Source organism: Natator depressus, chromosome 26 (genome assembly GCF_965152275.1).
Source record: "Natator depressus isolate rNatDep1 chromosome 26, rNatDep2.hap1, whole genome shotgun sequence".
Classification (NCBI taxonomy): Eukaryota; Metazoa; Chordata; order Testudines; family Cheloniidae; genus Natator; species Natator depressus.
In genome coordinates this window covers 15,861,988-15,880,801 of record NC_134259.1, presented here as the reverse complement: position 1 = coordinate 15,880,801, position 18,814 = coordinate 15,861,988, and positions in this window count along the sequence as shown.

Below are 18,814 nucleotides of genomic sequence, written 5' to 3'. Positions count from 1 at the left end.
GAGTAGCTACCCCAATGTGCTAGAGTAAGTCACATATGCACCAGTCCAGCGTGTCTATGCTAAGGCATTGCCCCAGTGCAGCAATATCAGCCCCTAAAATCACAAGAAGGCCTCCAGGAGGTGCAGGGTCCTTGCTGGCTCCAGACCAGCTATTGCTGTTGGTCTTTCTGTTCAGAGAGTCTGTTGAGTAGATGGGCTAATCCGTCCTTCTGATAGTAAACCCTCTGACAAGTGTCTTCTCTGGCCAGGAGAAATCAGGGGGCAGGAGTGCACAAAGCGAGCCCGAATGAGCTCCACTTCACATTAGTTGTCACTTCATGTATGTAACTAGGTGCAGAAATTACCACCTCCGAGGTAGAGTAAGTCCCAGGGGAGCGGAACTGATGGGCAGAGCACACCTTGCAGCTGCAGTTTGCCATCTAGCTGTCACCTGGCAAAGAGCAGGGCTAAGAGCTGGCTGGGATGCATGTAGACCCCTAAGCCACTGTGAGAACATAAAGCTCAGCAGTGTCCGAAGACAGATAATACCACTGAAGAATGTGACTCCCCAAGGGGCTTGCTGCTGCCTCCTCCTGTGCATGTCAACCAGATTGCTGTTATCAACCGAAACGGTGAGGAGAGGAGAAACAAGGAAGAGGACCCGGTCATCCAGCTGCCAAACCCACCCCTGAGACAAACCTTGCCCTCACGCACACACCCTCCTTCACACTCCACATTCAAGTCAGTTTCAATGACTCTGTGGCCCTGGAAAGGTACCAGGGAAGTGCTCTCCAAAGTATCTGCCTGGGGCAGGCAGGATTGCGCTAATGGGGGAGATAGATACAAGGGGCCCGGTTTGCAGGATATCTTAAACGACTGCCTGAAACTCCAGGTGTTCAATGTGCCGTTCCTAGGAGAGAGAGAGACATTTATTACCACTGCTGGCTTTTTATTAACCAATTGATTCCAGATGTACCTGCCACCCAGTGTACTTGGAATGATTGTGCTAGTGTAAATGCTGTATAAACCAGATCAAAGTCTCACATCAGAAATTCATGGACCAGTTGCTCCCCTAGTGGAGCTGAATGTATCCTGCACCTAGGATGCCTGCAGTCATTCCAATAGCAGATACCTGGTCTTGGCTGGGGCACTATCTGTCTTAAGGTTTTATCTGGCTGTCCATTACTGTAATATCTGGGTGCCTTCCATGTAAATACAGGCAGGAATGTCTGTACTGAATCTTGTCGCCAAAGCTAAAGGTGTCGCAATCCAGATGGTTGGCCCCTTTCCACAATCGCCTCTTGCACAACAGAACCTGCGCCTGACTCTGCTCCAGTCTGCCAATTGGCTTATCCTGCCCCATGTTATCTAGACCGGGGGTGGAGGGGAGGAATTATATGCACACTTCCGGCAAAATGAGACACTGTGTTAACACGCATGCATGCCCACATACCCTGCAAAATGAAACCTTGAGTCTGCATTAATTCACTGAGAAACAACGTTCATCAATGTCTGACAGCCTCCTCCAGTCTTTGTGGGGCAGCGCTGCTTCTAGGCCCCTTCCTCAAATATGGCATCCCTATGTCATGCTGCCAACCAGGCTGGGGCATCTGATGCCAGTTTGGGACATGGTGTGGGTGGTGGAGCCAGGTCAGAGGCATAGGTGATGGCTGCCTCACCCCCTGACTTGAAGTGGTTTCCATCATATACAGGGTTTACAGTTTGGTTCAATGGTTTTCAGCACCCTCACTGCACAAGTTGTTCCAACCCGCCTGGTCAGAGGATTGTCTTACACTGAACGAAAGGGTTAGAACATGGATATCTAGCCACACTAGACAAATAAACCCATGGGCCCTAAGGAGGGTTGTGGATTGGTCCTATTGGGGCTGTGTGTGTGGATGGGCCCATGGAAGGCAGGGGAGCTGTGGATAGGCCCCGGGAGGGGGGGTGTATATGAGCCCTACAGTGGATAATGGGTTCTGTGGATGGGCCATACAGGGTATGTGTGGATGGCCTCATAGAAAGAAAGGGGCTATGGATGGGGCCTATGGGTAACAGGGGTGTGTGGAAGGGTTCCAGACAGGTCTCATCACAGGAGACCAGCTTCTGCCTAGTTACTGCCCTGAAGGAAAGGAGAAGCAACAAGGGACAGGGAGGGGTGAGTGGATGTGAGGATGATAGATGTCACATAAGACAAAGGAACCTGTGGAACTGACTGCTACAAGAACTCTGTGAGGCTAAGGAATCAGAGGTTGTTATGGAGAATGGGAACAGTCACAGTTATAATAACTATTACTCTTTCTTTAGGGCACAAGCCAGCCTTGAATTCATGAGTGGCCTTTCCTAAGGGGCAGGTCACTCTGTCAGGGCAGGGGGCTCCTTGCGCCAACCTCTGATGTGGCTGGGACCAAGCCCTGTCAGAGATGGCATACTGGGTGACACAGGCCCCTGGTCTGATCTATTCTGCCAGCCCCCCGGGTTGCTATGAGGGTCGAGAAGGACCAAGGAGATGAATGATGGAAGAGGAAAAGGAGTGATGCCAGGGAAGGGAGAGGCAGCTCAGGGGGTCGCTGCCTGTCTGCCAGAAGTTTGTTAAATTCAGATTGAAAGCCTTAAAAGACAGGTGTGTTCCTCCTAGAAGGGAGATAGAGAAGGGAGTTGTGCTGCTCTAGGACACGGCAAGGCATGGTATGAGATATGATACACTATGATACAATCCCGTCTCTGCATGGTTTATACTTCTTGAGCTTGTGGCATTCAAGCAGCAGGGAAAGCACATTTAGTCAGAGCCCTTTGCTCAGCTGCAGGATTCCTGCCCATGGAGGGTGAGTTCGTGCACAGATCTGAGCTGCTGAGCTTTCCTCTTGCCCTGTCTTAGTCCTGCTACAGGTAGGGCTTGAGTGGGTGTTAGAAATACCTGGGAATATATCACGACTCTCCTCACAGCCTTCTCAGTGGCATCACATTCAAAACGGCTGTTGATGGAGCAGAGACCAGTATGCCTGCCAGGCAGTTGCTGTACCAGGCTGGCCAGCAGGCACCACTGAGCCAAGCCAAGCTGCTGGAAAAGAAGCTGTCACAACCAAGCCCCTGTGCTGTGGCAGGAGGGGTTGTGGATGGGGCAGATCTGCACCCCTGCAATGGTCCATAGGGGCTATTGTAGCAGGGACACAAGTGAGGACTGACCTATCCTGCACTGGGGGCCAGCCCCTGAATAACCCTGCCCACAGGGGCCTGCTTTCAGAAAAATTCAGAGGACCGAGATGTGGCAGCATACAGAGCATTACATGCAATTCTATTGTATCCTGCAAAGCCTGGGGAAGGGGTGGTTGGGAGACATAATGGAAAAAGTGTGTGTGTGTGTGTGTGTGTGTAGGAATCAAGCTGTGGGAGGGGCCAACTGCCCCACTTGCCCCATAGCAGATGATTCCTTTGTCTGCACTGGGGTGGAGCTGGCCCAGCGCAATTCATGCCACACATAGCTCGGGCTTCAAGGTCAGCATGTGCCGAATCAGGATCTCATTGCGTAAGTCCCTGCAGAAAGGGTTGATCCATAGAGCCCTACAAATCTGCAGATATCCGCGGGCTGTGTTTGTGGATCGCCAGTTGGATGCAGATACAAATTTTATATCTGCGCAGGGCTCATCGATCCATAAAGACAGTGCCATTGTTGCTGCCGCACTAGGGGGAGCTAGAAGCTAACATTCCTCAGCTCCGCCAACATCCTCATCCCAGCCTCGCTGTACCTGGTTGCAGCTCCTTCGATCTGTCCATAGGTGCTGGAGCTTGGGGTGCTGGGGGTGCAGCTTCACTTCTTGGCTTGAAGTGGTATCCATCATATCCAGGGTTTACAGTTTGGTTCAATGGCTCTCAGCATCCCCGCTATACACATTGTTCCGGCATCCCTGCATCCACCCTGCAGATGGGGAAAGTGAGGCACAGAAAGAGGCAGTAGCTTCACACCATGGCAGAGCAGGGAGCAGAATCCAGGCCCTGGCTCTAACCACTAGACTCTGCTGTCTTCAGCTCCTAAGTGGTAGCTAAGCTGTAACACAGGCTCCCTCTCCCCCCAGCTCTGGGCTGTGTGAGCTTCCAGGGGCAATAAAGCCATTCCCCCATTTCTCCCCTAAAGGCTGCATGTCACTCGGCAGGCATGTGTATGAGTGTGCTGAAGGTAGGATGCAGCGCTCAGCACTAGGCCTGGGCTCCCCTCTGCTGGGGAGAGGCAGGGACGGGGAAAGGGGTGTGTAGGGGGCCGGTGTCAGTGGCTCCATGGCCTGCTTTCCCTCTCCTCCACCAGAGAGGCTGGGCTGAGGGATGGCGTCTCTCCGGGACACCATCCCCCCTCCCACTGGAAACAAGGCAGTGGAACCAGGGCAGCTAGTTAACCAGGGAGCAGCTGGTGGATTCTCCATTGCTTGGAGCGTCTACATCAAGACTGGATGTCTCTATCTATAAGATCCCTTCTAGCTCAACCACCTGGTAGATGCAGGAATCGCTGGCTAAGGTTCTCTGGGTTTTCTGGGTTCTCTGTGTGTTGCATGATGTCAACTCAATGGTCACAATGGGCCCTTCTGGCTTTGACGCCTACAGCTCAATGCTGACAGCTCAATGCCTACATTGAGCCTACAGCTCAATGCTGATCTGACAGCAATTTGGCATCTCACTTTATACCTGCCCTGTCAGTGCCACCTGAAGTTCTTTCTTCCTCTGCACACCAGCATCCCAGAGAGGAGGGGCAGCAGCAGGCAGGGTGCCAGCAGGAGCTTGGCTACTAAAGGAGCTGGGGGAAGAGGGAGGACTGGGCCCGACCCTACACCAATGCCCCAAGAGTCACTAGATTTCCTTGTGGGGCTGGGGGTATCTGGGTTGTAAGAGCAATACAGGCCAGCTGCTCTGGCCCAGTGGGAAGTCCCAGCAGGTTCCTCCTGGTGCAAGGGGTGCTGAGACCCTTTCAACTCCATTGCAACAGTTGATGTCTTGGGAAGACTTTCCAGAGGAATCAAACAGCAGGGTCTTCCCAATAACAACCCTCCACCCCCATAAGAATGGCTATATTGGGTCAGATCAATGGTCTGGCTAACCCAGTATCCTGTTTTCTGACAGGTGCTTCAGAGGAAATGAACAGCACAGGGCAATTATTGTGTGAGACATCTCCTGTCGTCCACTCCCAGCTTCTGAGGTTTAGGGACACCCAAACCATGGGACTGTGTCCCTGCCCATCTTGGCTAATAGCCATTGATGGACCCATCCTCCTGCACCCTGCGTCCTAAAATGCCTGGGTTTTCAGCACAGAGGCAGGGGGAGGCCAAGAAATTGCCCTGGCAGGGAGCTCCCAAATTAGTGACTCTGCTGGTCACCCAAGGAGCCAGGAGATTTCTCCGGGAGCCAGCTGCAAAGCATTTAGAGGTTAATCTCCTGAAGTTTCCCTGGCAGCCGGTGCTGATCTCAGGATGCAGGGTGACCAGCCAGTCACTCCCAGCTCTAGTCCACCCTAGTGCAGCACCCGCTACCAGTGACCCTGGATTGGATTTTTTCCCCATTATCCTGTGTCCATTTCCTGCCAGGCAGGGGCACGCTCTGCCTCTGACTGCAGGGACCTGGCAGGGCTCACGCACAGAGCTGGCTGGGTGAACAGGTTTGATCATTTCCCCAGTGTGGAGTTGGGGGACAGGATGTTAGAGTCCAGGTGAAGGTGGCTGTAGGATCACAGTGTTCTCAGCACAGAGCATTTCCATGGCAAATCAACATGTGCTGCATGGGACCATCCTGGCCCAGATGGTGGGAAGCCCAGGAATGCACCCCCAGGAGACTCCTCTGAATGCTCCACCTCCAGGGGCCCAGGTGTAATCCCCCATGGCAGGCACACCCAAACCCCGCAGCACAGCCTTGTGTCCCCAGCAGCTCCCCTAAAACCCTGTCACTGCAGGTCTAGGACCATCCCCCGGGCTGTAGATAGAAAACAATGCACACGTAACACCAAGCCCCTTGCTGGATCGTCCACAGTCGAGATCGAAGCGTGGGTCTCTGGAGCTAAATCCGGGAGCCTTGCTGCCCGAATGAGAAGCCCTAGCTGCGTTGGGCAAGGCTGTAGCAGGCTCAGCCACCTGTGTACGTAGCCTGGCTACCACTAGAGGAGGCCAGAGCACCACCTAGCGGGGTTACACCCATCCCTCCATCCCAGCCTTCCTGGCATGCAGATCCTGGGCCAGGCAGGGGGTCCACTGTGGCCCCAGGGATAAACCAAGGCGGGGAACTCTTCCTTGAATGGACACAAAGCCGTGGACAAAGGATCTGGCTCCAGGAAAGAATGAATCCTGACATCTCACCATTAGCCTCAGAGGGGCTACTCCTCCGCACTCGGCTGGCAGGACCTGGGCTCAAGTCCACTCTAGCTCCCATGCAGTGCTGCAGCGGTATATGTGCAAATCATGGATGGCCCCTGCCCTGCACCCTCTAGTTAGCGGCTGATGTTGGGTGTGTGATGCACTCCACACCTCACCCTCTTCTCCTCTGCCCTGCCTCCCGGCCTTTCCATTTAGCTGCTCCCAGTGATGAGCTGCCAAAATCTTAACAACCGGCTCCCTCCTCACCCCACGAGGGGGTCGTGGCCCACCCCCGCACCCCGGGGACTCCTGCCCCATCCAACCCCCAGCATTCCTTGACGCCCCCCCCCCAGGACTCCTGCCCCATCCACTCCCCTCCCCTGTCCCCTGACTGTCCCCAGAACCAGGCAGGAGGGTCTTGTGGGCCACCATAGTGGGTGCCCATCCCGCCCCTAAGAGCCAGAGGGACCTGCCGGGGGGTGAGGTGGGGAGTCCTGGAGGTGCTTACCTGGGGCAGCTCCCAGGAAGCATCTGGCAGGTCCCTCTGGCTCCTAGGGGCGGGGGAGTGTAGCTAAGGGTGGAACAGGGGGAGCGGCCACTCCCCCACTGATCACATCAAAAGTGGCACCTTAGGCGCCGACTCCCTGGGTGCGCCGGGGCTGGAGCCCCCACGGGGAAAATTTGGTGGGTGCAGAGCCCCACCGGCAGCTCCCTGCCCCGTGCCCGGCCCCAGCTCACCTCCGCTCCGCCTCCGCCCCTGAACCCACCGCCCCGCTCAGCTTCTCCGCGCCCCCCCCTCCCCGGCTTCCTGCGAATCAGCTGTTCGCGCGGGAAGCCTGGGAGGGCTGAGAAGCAGGTGGTAGCTTCCCGCTCAGGCCCAGGGAGACAGAGGTGAGCTGGGGCGGGGAGTGGTTCCCCTGCACCCCCTCTCCCCCCCGGGTTACCTGCTGCGGCGCGGGCAGCCCTTCTTGCGTCCCCCCCACCCCAGGTCACCTCCGTCTCCCTGGGCCTGAGCGAGAAGCCGCCGCCTGCTTCTCAGCCCTCCCGGCTTCCCGCCGAACAGCTGATTCATGGGAAGCGCGGGGCAGGGGGGAAAAGCAGAGCAGGGCGGCGCGTTCAGGGGCGGAGGCGAAGCGGAGGTGAGCTGGGGCCGGGCACAGGGCGGGGTGGGGAGCTGCCGGTGGGTGCTCTGCACCCATCAAATTTTCCCCATGGGTGCTCCAGCCCCGGAGCACCCACGGAGTCGGCGCCTAAGGCGCCACGTTTGGCCCGTTAAATTTAGAACCCTTTTAGAACCGGTTGTCCCTTGCAGGACAACCGGTTCTAAAAGGGCTTCTAAATTTAACAACCGGTTCTAGCGAACCGGTGGGAACCGTCTCCAGCTCACCACTGGCTGCTCCCCTTCTACATAAACCCACCCAACAAAAACAAAGAAAGGCCCTAAAGTGCTATTTGCTGCCATCGTGCTTGTGTGTCATTGCCCTTCTCCCACCCCCTATTGCTCTTGTCTATTGAGACTGAAAGCTCTTTGGGGCAGGGACCATCTGGGAACAAAGAATGTCAGCGACACTCACTGGCTGGGGGACTCTATCCTGGGAAGCAGGGACTCTGAAAAAGATTTGCGGGTCATGGTGGATAATCAGCAGAACACAAGTTCCCAGTGTGATGCTGTGGCCAAAAGGGCTAATGTGATCCTGGGATGCATAAATAGAGGAATTTCAAGTAGGAGCAGAGTGGTTATTTCACCTCTGTTTTTGGCACTGGTGCGACTGCTGCTAGGATCTGGTGCCCAGTTCTGATGCCCACAATTCAGGAGGGGTGTTGATAAATTGGAGAGGGGGCAGAGAAGAGCCACGAGAATGATTAAAAGCGGCAAAGAGTCCTGTGGCACCTTATAGACTAACAGACGTATTGGAGCATAAGCTTTCGTGGGTGAATACCCACTTCATCAGATGCATGAAGTGGAAATTTCCAGAGGCAGGTATAAATATGCAAGCAAGAATCAGGCTAGGGATAACGAGGTTCGTTCAATCAGGGAGGATGAGGCCCTATTCTAGCAGTTGAGGTGTGAACACAAAGGGAGGAGAAACTGCTTTTGTAGTTGGTGAGCCAGTCACAGTCTTTGTTTAATCCTGAGCTGATGGTGTCAAATTTGCAAATGAACTGAAGCTCAGCAGTTTCTCTTTGAAGTCTGGGCCTCAAGTTTTTTTGCTGCAGGTTGGCTACCTTGAAATCTGCTATTGTGTGTCCCGGGAGGTTGAAGTGTTCTCCTACAGGTTTTTGTATATTGCCATTCCTAATATCTGATTTGTGTCCATTTATCCTTTTACATAGGGACTGTCCAGTTTGGCCGACATACATAGCAGAGGGGCATTGCTGGCACATAATGGCGTATATTAAAGATATGATTATATATAGATGATTATATATATTATGTTTTATATATGATTAAAGAATTAGAAAACCTGCCTTAGCCCTGGTCTACACTACGAGTTTAGGTCGGATTTAGCAGCATTAGATCAGTTTAGCCCTGCACCCGTCCACACTATGAAGCCATTTTTTCCTACTTTAATGGCTCTTAAAATCGGTTTCTGTACTCCTCCCCGACGAGTGGATTAGCGCTGAAATCAACCTTGCTGGGTCCAATTTGGGGTAGTGTGGATGCAATTCAACGGTATTGGACTCCGGGAGCTATCCCAGAGTGCTCCATTGTGACTGCTCTGGACAGCACTCTCAACTCAGATGCACTGGCCAGGTAGACAGGAAAAGCCCCGCCAACTTTTGAATTTCATTTCCTGTTTGGCGAGCGTGGCGAGCACAGGTGACCATGCAGAGCTCTTCAGCACAGGTGACCATGCAGTCCCAGAATCACAAAAGAGCTCCAGCATGGACCGAACAGGAGGTACTGGATCTGATCGCTGTATGGGGAGACAAATCCGTGCTATCAGAACTGCATTCAAAAAGACGAAATGCCAAAATATTTGAAAAAGTCTCCAAGGGCATGAAGGACAGAGGCTATAATAGGGACCCGCAGCAGTGCCGCGTGAAACTTAAGGAGCTCAGGCAAGCTACCAAAGAACCAGAGAGGCAAACGGCCACTCTGGGTCAGAGCTTTAGACATGCTGCTTCTATGATGAGCTGCATGCCATTCTACAGGGTGCCCCTAAACTACTCCAGCCCTGTGCATGGACTCCATCAATGGACTCTCACGCAACAGGGATGCGAATTTTGGGGAAGAGGAAGATGAGGAGGAGGAGGTTGAAGCACAGCAAGCAAGCGACCGGAAAAACTGTTTTCCCCCGACAGCCAGGAACTGTTTCTCACCCTGGATCTAGTACCCTCCCAACCCACCGAAGTCGGGCTCCCGGACCTAGAAGGCGGAGAAGGGACCTCTGGTGAGTGTACCTTTGTAAATATAATACAGGGTTTAAAAGCAAGCGTGTTTAATGATTAATTTGCTCTGAAGACTCGGGATGCATTCGCGGCCAGTACAGCTACTGGAAAAGTCTGTTAACGTGTATGGTGATGGAGCGGAAATCCTCCAGGGACATATCCATGAAGCTCTCCTGGATGTACTCCCAAAGCCTTTGCAAAAGGTTTCTGGGGAGGACCGCCTTATTCCTTCCTCCATGGTAGGACACTTTACCATGGCAGGCCAGCAGCACATAGTCTGGAATCATTGCATAACAAAGCATGGCAGTGTATGGTCCCAGTGTTTGCTGGCATTCAAGCAACATCCGTTGTTTATCTCTCTGTGTTATCCTCAGGAGAGTGATATCATTCATGGTCACCTGGTTGAAATAGGGGAATTTTATTAAGGGGACATTCAGAAGTGGCTGTTCCTGCTGGGCTGTTTGCCTGTGGCTGAACAGAAATCATCCTCGCTGTTAGCCATGCAGTGGGGGGAGGGGTGAAGCGATCATCACAGAGAATTGTGTGTGTGTGTGTGTGTGGGGGGGTGTTAGTTGGGTTTCTGCTGCACATTAACCCGAAAACCGCAGCCCCTCCTTTTAAATGGCCGACCCATTTTAAAGGGCCAACCCAATGGGTGCTTGGCATGTGAAATGAGGGTGCTGTTTGAAACCATTCCCCCATGTTAGGAAGGTTAAAGATGCCAAAAGACTGTGGCTTACCATGTCTGCCTGCAAGCCGAATTCTGTTGCCCGCCTGCCCTGCGTGTGTGATCTCTCACACCATACCGGCAGGCCCTCGCTATAAGAGGCAAAATGCGACCTTGTCAAGAAAGCACACGTGCTATGTAATGTTAACAGCTTGGTTCAAGGTGAAAGAGTCTACCCATTGTTCTCTAAAATGTCTCTTTTTGAAGACTAATCTCCCTTTTTTCCCTCCCACAGCTTCAAATGTTTCATTGCTCCACGTACCATCTCCGTCCCAGAGGCTATCAAAGATTAGAAGCCGAAAAAAATGCACTCGCGATGAAATGTTCTCTGAGCTCATACAGGCCTCCCACGCTGAAAGAGCCCAGCACAATGCATGGAGGGAGACAATGTCAGAGTCCAGGAAAGCACAAAATGAACGCGAGGATAGGAGGGACAAGCGAGAGGAGAGGTGGCGTCAGTGTGATGAGAGGAGGCAGGATGCAATGCTGAGGCTACTGGAGGATCAAACTGATATGCTCCGGCGTATAGTTGAGGTGCAGGAAAGGCAGCAGGAGCACAGACCGCCACTGCAGCCCCTGTGTAACCAACCGCCCTCCTCCCCAAGTTCCATAGCCTCCTCACCCAGATGCCCAAGAACATGGTGCGGGGGCCTCTGGGCACCCAACCACTCCACCCCAGAGGACTGCCCAAGCAACAGAAAGCTGGCATTCAATAAGTTTTGAAGTGCAGTGTGGCCTTGTCCTTCCATCCTCCCCTCCTCCCCCACCCCACCCAGGCTACCTTGGCAGTTATCCCCGCATTTGTGTGATGAATTAATAAAGAATGCATGAATTTGAAACAACAATGACTTTACTGCCTCTGCAAGCTGTAATCAAAGGGGGGAGGGGAGGGCGGTTGGCTTGCAGGGAAGTAGAGTGAACCAAGGGGGCAGGTTTTCATCAAGGAGAAACAAACAGAACTGTCACACCATAGCCTGGCCAGTCATGAAACTTGTTTTCAAAGCTTCTCTGATGCGCAGCGCGCCCTCCTGTGCTCTTCTAACAGCCCTGGTGTCTGTCTGCACGTAATCAGCAGCCAGGCGATTTGCCTCAACCTCCCACCCTGCCATAAACGTCCCCCCCTTAGTCTCACAGATATTGTGGAGCACACAGCAAGCAGTAATAAGGATGGGAATATTGGTTTCTCTGAGGTCTAGCCGAGTCAGTAAACTGCACCAGCGCACTTTTAAACGTCCAAATGCACATTCTACCACCATTCTGCACTTGACTACTGTCCAGGGTGCCTGTGTATGGCTTCATGAGCCATGGCACTAAGGGGTAGGCTGGGTCCCCAAGGATAACTATAGGCATTTCAACATCCCCAACAGTTATTTTCTGTTCTGGAAAGCAAGTCCCTTGCTGCAGCCGTTCCCACAGACCAGAGTTCCTAAAGATGCGAGCGTCATGTACCTTTCCCGGCCATCCCACGTCGATGTTGGTGAAACGTCCCTTGTGATCCACCAGTACTTGCAGCACCATTGAAAAGTATCCCTTTCGGTTTAAGTACTGGCTGCCTTGGTGGTCCGGTCCCAAGATAGGGATATGCGTTCGGGAATCCCATCGCAGCAAAGCCATTCACTATGACCTGCACATTTCCCAGACTCACTACCCTTGATACCAGCAGCTCAGTAATCGCATTGGCTACTTGCATCACAGCAGCCCCCACAGTAGATTTGCCCACTCCAAATTGATTCCCGACTGACCGGAAGCTGTCTGGCGTTGCAAGTTTCCAGAGGGCTATCGCCACTCGCTTGTGAACTGTGAAGGCTGCTCTCATCTTGATATTCTTGTGCTTCAGGGCAGGGGAAAGCAAGTCACAAAGTTCCATGAAAGTGCCCTTACGCATGTGAAAGTTTCGCAGCCATTGGGAATCATCCGCAACAATATGCGGTCCCACCAGTCTGTGCTTGTTTCCCTGGCCCAGAATCGGCGTTCCATGGCATGAGCCTGCCCCATTGCCACAAGGATGGCCAAATTGCCGGGGCCCATCAGACTTCTTTAAGAGAAGTCTGTGTCCATGTCCTCATCACTCTCCTCACCATGCTGCCGTCGCCTACTTGCCTGCTTTTGCGGGTTCTGGTTCTGCACATACTGCATGATAATGCGCATGGTGTTTAGAGTGGTCACAACTGCCATGGTGATCTGAGCGGGCTCCATGCTTGCCGTGAGCAGGAGAGCAGAGTGGCAGCGGAAGCGGTGGGTGGATGACGATGCTGACAGCAATATGGTGCCTGCACGGAAAAAGGCATGAAATGATTGTTGGTAGTTGCTTTCACGGTGGGAGGTGCAAGGGGTAGGCTGGCAGCAGATGGTGCTGCTGGGTGGGAGAGCAGCCTGAGGCAGAATGGCCCCCTCAAGGATTGAACTCACAGCCCTGGGTTTAGCAGGCCAATGCTCAAAGCACTGAGCTATCCCTCTGCCAATATTCCAGGCAGGACTGAATCTCCATTAGACAAAACTTAAAGAAGAGCATGACCTGAGTCACTCCCATTCATGTGCAGGCGCCCCTGACAGACCTCACTGAGATCTGCCAGGAGCACCCATGTCTGCCCAGGCACCACTGCCGACCTGACCAAGGCCGGCCAAGAGCACCCAGGAGACAATGAGGATGGCTACTGGTCGTACTGCACTATCTGCTGCCACAAGGCAATGAGCTGCTGCTGTGTAGCAATGCAGTCCCATGTCTGCCAGCACCCAGGAGAGGTACGGTGACGGTGAGCTGAGCGGGCTCCATGCTTGCCATGGTATGGCGTCTGCACGGGTAACCCAGGAAAAAAGGAGTGAAATGATTGTCTGTTGTTGCTTTCACGGTGGGAGGGAGGGAATGGAGGCCTGACATGTACCCAGAACCATCCACGACAATGGTTTTTGCCCCATCAGGCATTGGGATCTCAAACCAGAATTCCAATGGGTGGCAGAGACTGCGGGAACTGTGGGATAGCTACCCATAGTGCAACGCTCCAGAAGTCGACTCTAGCCTCGGTACTGTGGACGCACTCCATATGGTCTTAATGGTCTTAATGGTCTTAAGTGGGGACACACACAATCGACTGTATAAAATCGCTTTCTAAAAATTTGACTTCTATAAATTCGACCTAATTTCATAGTGTAGATATACCCTAAGAGTGAGAGACTCAAGGAGCTCAATCTATTTTGCTCAACAAAGAGACAGTTAAGGGGGGACTGGATCCCAGTCTGTCAGTATCTACATGGGGAACAAATATTTAATAAAGGGCTCTTCAATCTAGCAGAGGAAGGTCTAACATGATCCACTAGCTGGACGTTGAAGCTAGACAAATTCAGCCTGGAAATGAGGTGTATATTTTTAACAGTGAGAGTAATTAACCATGGGAACAATTTACCAAGGGTTGTAGTGGATTCTCCATCAGTGGCAATTTTTTAAACCAAGATTGGATGTTTTTTCTAAAACATCTGTCCTAGGAATTATTTTGGGGCAGGTCTCTGGCCTGTGTTATACAGGAGCTCAGACCTGCTGACCACAATGGTCCCTTCTGGTCTGGGAATCTAAGCATCACTGTGTTTGTCCAGCACCTAGCACAATGGGGCCCCCATGCTTGGCTGGCCCTGAGGCATGACCATAACACATATGTCGCTGACATGCACCTGTCGCCAGCCCCTACTTGCCATCCGCTAATCCAGGAAAGTGACATTTGCCTTTTAAAGGCAGGTTTCAGTCTAACGTTCTTCTCACTCATGATCTCAGGACTTGTTGATTGTAACTCCCTCCCTGCTGCCAAAGAGCCCCTCCCACGAGTATTGCAGCCCCCCCCCCCCCGGTATTGCAGATACTAGGGAAAATAAAGCCTCAGCAGTGCCTGAATGGATCACATTATATGATTTGCCCTAGTTTCCTTTCCCCCAAGACACCAGGTCTCCCTGCCCCGCTAAGACTGAGTTTTTCACTGCCCAGGAGTTAGGGAGTGCCAGGGCTGGTCTTAGGGGTGGGTCGCTGGGGCGACTGTCCAGGGCGCCGTGGTCAAGGGACACTGTGCAGAAGTGCACAAGTGCCATATTTCTGGGTCCTGCGGTAGCTGTAACTCAGCCTTGTGTGTATGCAGCACACACAGGTGTGTGCAGAGCCAAGGGGAGCACAGAGGGAGGATGGTCCAGTGGTTAGGGTACTACCCTGGGACTCAGGGTTCAGTTCACTGCTCCGCCACAGACCGCTTGCATGACTCTCAGGGCCTCACCTCTGCCCTGGCCCTCAGACCTGGCTGCTTGGAGGATTCCCCTGAAGACGGCTGCAATCTGCTTTAGTGGATTAACATTAAACCTGCAGCTCAGGCCACTATCATATTGCCAACGGAGTGGTAGCTGGGTGAAAGTTAGGTGCTTGAATATGTCCCATAGCTTGAGTCACGTGTACTGTGTGACTGGATGCGGGGGGAGCCTTGTTTTTCTGTTTGGAAAAGAAGCCATTTCCCGGTGGAGCATTTACGGACGGGCTATGATATAACTGCAATACAGCACTGGGGCCAGCTGGGAGCAGGACCCAGCGCTGCACGGAGAGTGGCTGGGGTGGGTGGGTGCTTATGGGTGCCTGGGTGCAACAGTCTGAGTGGGGGTGGGTGCCTGGCCTTGCTCTGGGGGCAGGAGGCCCCTGCTGATGGCTGGAGTTGGGGTTCTGGGGCTGGGTGGGTGCTGTGACTCTGGGCGGCGGACGGGTGAGACAGTCTGGAGCCAGCACCTGGCACCTCATGAGGTTGCTTCCTTAGTCACCTTCTCCTCCAGCCGCCACTGCCTCCCAGATGCTCTTTCCTGTCCTGCTCCAGCAGGGAGGGGAGGTGCCAGGCAGGCTCCCCGCTCCACAGGCACAAGAGCATCCCCTAGCAGCGAAAATGTGCAAGTGCAGGCAAATGCCTGCCGCCTTCCCTGACAGGTGCATGAGAATTTAGCCGAGTGGCAGGAATGCAGACGGGGCTGCTGGTCGTGTGATTGTCCCCCGATCCCTCCCTGAAGGAGGCCAGAGAAAGATGGCAAAGACAAGATGCAGTGCTGGAAGGAACTCCTTCTCTCCTAATGTTTTTTCCTACTACTAAGTCTGGTGGTGAGGAAGTCCAGGCAAATACCTGCCCAAGTGAATCTGTTGCACCTGTGCCTGATGAAAAGGAGCAGCCTACTGTGACTTCTCTAGCTGCAGTGTGACCCCACTCCTCTGAAGAGTTTCCCAGTGATAGTAACACAAACACCTCCTTCTCCAATGATCCAGGCAAGTGGGACATGACTTCTCAAGATTTCATTGCATATTGGACTGAGAAGGGCCCACAGAAATGCCAGAATCTAGGTGCTGACTTTTCATTGACAAAGCAAGAGTACACCAATTAGAATCATTATCTGACCAAATGTTTGAGTATGTGAAGCCTAACAAACAGAATGGCACACGAGAATTGCTCATTTATTTGCCTTCTAAGAAGAAAGTATTGTTTTTATTGCCACCTGTTTTATGATACCAAAAGGTGAGGCATGTTCTGCGAAGGCTTCAGTGATTGGAAGAATACTGCATACATTACCAATCATGCAATGAGTGAGCAGCATACATTGTCAGTTAGCTGAAGCTGTGAATGCAGTTGTTCTGGGAAACCCCAACATCCTTGAAGCACTAGAGAGCATCAAGAATGATGAATCTAAAAAATCAGCAACAAGAAAAGATGCGACGATCCTGAGTGATGCAATGCACACTTTGGAAACTGGTATTTTGTGTGAGGTCTGGAATGATATACTTCAGCCATTCAGCAGGTGGAGTCTAAGCTTGCAAAGTGCTAACATTTCAAGTTCCGAAATCAGTGAAGGTATCAAACGTCTGTGTCAGAAGTACCCAGACAATCTCCCAGTAGATTTTACTAAAGAATTTCTTCAATTTTTTGAATTCACATCACCCTCAGATAAAGAGAGAAAAGATGACGAAAGTAAATCTATTTGGATGTACCGAGTTATCATTGAACCCAATGTGATCGAATGTTTCCCAAATGTTGAAACTGCCTTATGGCTGTATTTGTCACTAATGATCACTTGCTGTAGTGGAGAACATTCCTTCTCTTTTCTAACAAGGGTGAAATATGTCCTTGATCCACCATAACTCAAGAGCATCTTGGTACTTTGTCCCTCTTGAGCATTGAGAATGAAATCGTCAAGTCTTTGAATTACAATGACATCATTCATGACTTTGCCACAGCTAAAGCTAGGGGGAAAAATGGTTTGTTTGAGGATTTGAGTGTCATGAGAGTAGAATACATTTTTTAATTTGACATAAATAAATAACATGTAAATATGTATGTAGATACAAGTTTGATGACTTCATAATTTTTTTTGCACTATGTAATTCATACTTAGGCCCTTCCCTCCCATTAGCCTTAGGCCCCTCATAACCTTAATCCGGCCCTGTTCATGAGGCAGGCTGAGGGCTTTTCCTCAGCATCTGGCCCCCTCCCCCTCGTGCAGCCAGGCACAGACTGGCCCTTTGGGGTCACAGCTGCCAGAAATCCTTGCTGATCTCTACTAGAGGCTGGGAGGTTGGCTGCGGGCTGTGGCTGAGAATAGCAAGGGAACAACAGGCAATGAACTCCGCAGAGAGCCCTGCTCCCACAGCTTCTGTGTCGCAGGCTTGTTCCCAGGAGCGGGTCCATTTAGATTCTTCCTGCTCTACAGCCTAGTTATAAATCGCCTGCCATGTCCTTTGTGAAGGGACTGTAATCTACTAATGACAAGTGTAATTAAACCGATGTGCGTGTGAGCATAGATCACTCCAGCGTTCTCTTTGCTGTGAAAATCTCTGCTGAGAAACAGGGACCCTGATCCAAGCCACCCCCCTCCCCCCGAATGCTGTGAGCATTCAAAATCCCAAATCCAAATGACCCTCATTTACAGCAGGCCCGAGGAAACACCCAGGTGCAAGTGAGAGGGGGCTGGAGACCCAGTACTGCCTGCAGCAGTGCGGCCACCTCTCTGGCTGGGAGAAGGCTCAGGGTGGGGGATGGGCGAAGCAGGAGCCGCTGAGGATGAACGGTGGGGATGAACGCTTCCCATTGCAGGATCTCTGGAGGCAGCCAAACAGCAGCCTGCCGTGAAAATAGCATTTCAGCCCTGCCACATCCTTGCATGGAGCCCGCTCCCACGTCACAGGGTGAATCACTCCTGGCCACAAATGCTGTAACTGAAGGAAGTGCTGATGCAAGGCACACAGAGAACTAACGTAGCTAACTTGGCTAAGGATGAGGCAATCAGTGTGGGGGTGGGCGACCTACGCTGGGGGCTGTCCATGCACCTGGACAGCAGCAAGGACAGATTTAACCCACACCTGTGCTGATGCAGGGCAGCCGTGGAGGGGCCCGTGGCCGATCACAGGACAGGTGGAGGTGTCTCATGACAGGCCTGGATCTCAGGGAGGAAACCTTGCTGAGGCTCTTGCGGCACGCTGTGTATTGCACAACATCTGTGAGGCTGAGCGGGAGGCGCAGCTGCCAAAGGGGAGTGGGGAGGTGGCCAGGCTGGTCACTGATTTCCAGCAGCCTGAGACAAGGCCAGTTACTAGCACCACTGAGGGAATGTCTACACTGCAATGTGAGCTCAGGGTTAGTGGGACTTGAGGCAGCCGACCCATGTCAGGGAACCCTGGACTGGAGCATCTACACTGTATTTTAACCATAGGTTAAAGATTTTCTGACCTGTGCTTGAACCTGGGGCTCTGGCATCCACACTGGGGTGTGCAGACCCGAGTCAAAGCAATCGTATCCCAGAGTTCCTAGGGCCCCACCCCCAAAATGTGGCTGCTCTAGCCCTAGAACCAAGGTGTACTGTGGGAAAACTTTACTGCCTGCCCTGCACGGTACCGGGAAGCAGCTCTGTGATGAGGTGCCCACCCCACCCAGGACTGGAAGGGGTTAAGGTGGCCAGGTAGACCAGTTAACTCACCAGGCTGCACCTGGAGGAAGAGCCAGGGAGCAGGGAATTGATTACAGGAAGGAACAGGCAAGGCCTCTAAAGCCAGGAAGCTGGCACCAGACAGGGGCTGCTGGGAAAGGGCAGTCACTCCCAGGGAAAAGGGAGTTGGAGCTCCCAGGGAAAGTGGGGGAACCAGGAGTGCAGGAAGCAGTCCAGGGAAGGAGCAGTGAGGGCTGGGAGAGGAAAGCCCAGAATGGCTGGCTGGAGGGTCCCTGGACTGGAATCTGGAGTAAAGGATGGGGTTGGGTTCCCCTCCCAGCCACTGAGAGAGTGGCACCTGAGGCAGTGAATGGGAAGACTGCCCAGGACTGCTAAAGGAAAGACTTTGCTTATAAGGGCTGTCATGAAGAGGATGCTGCGGTTCCTGGAGTGAGGGAAGGGCTGCAGACCA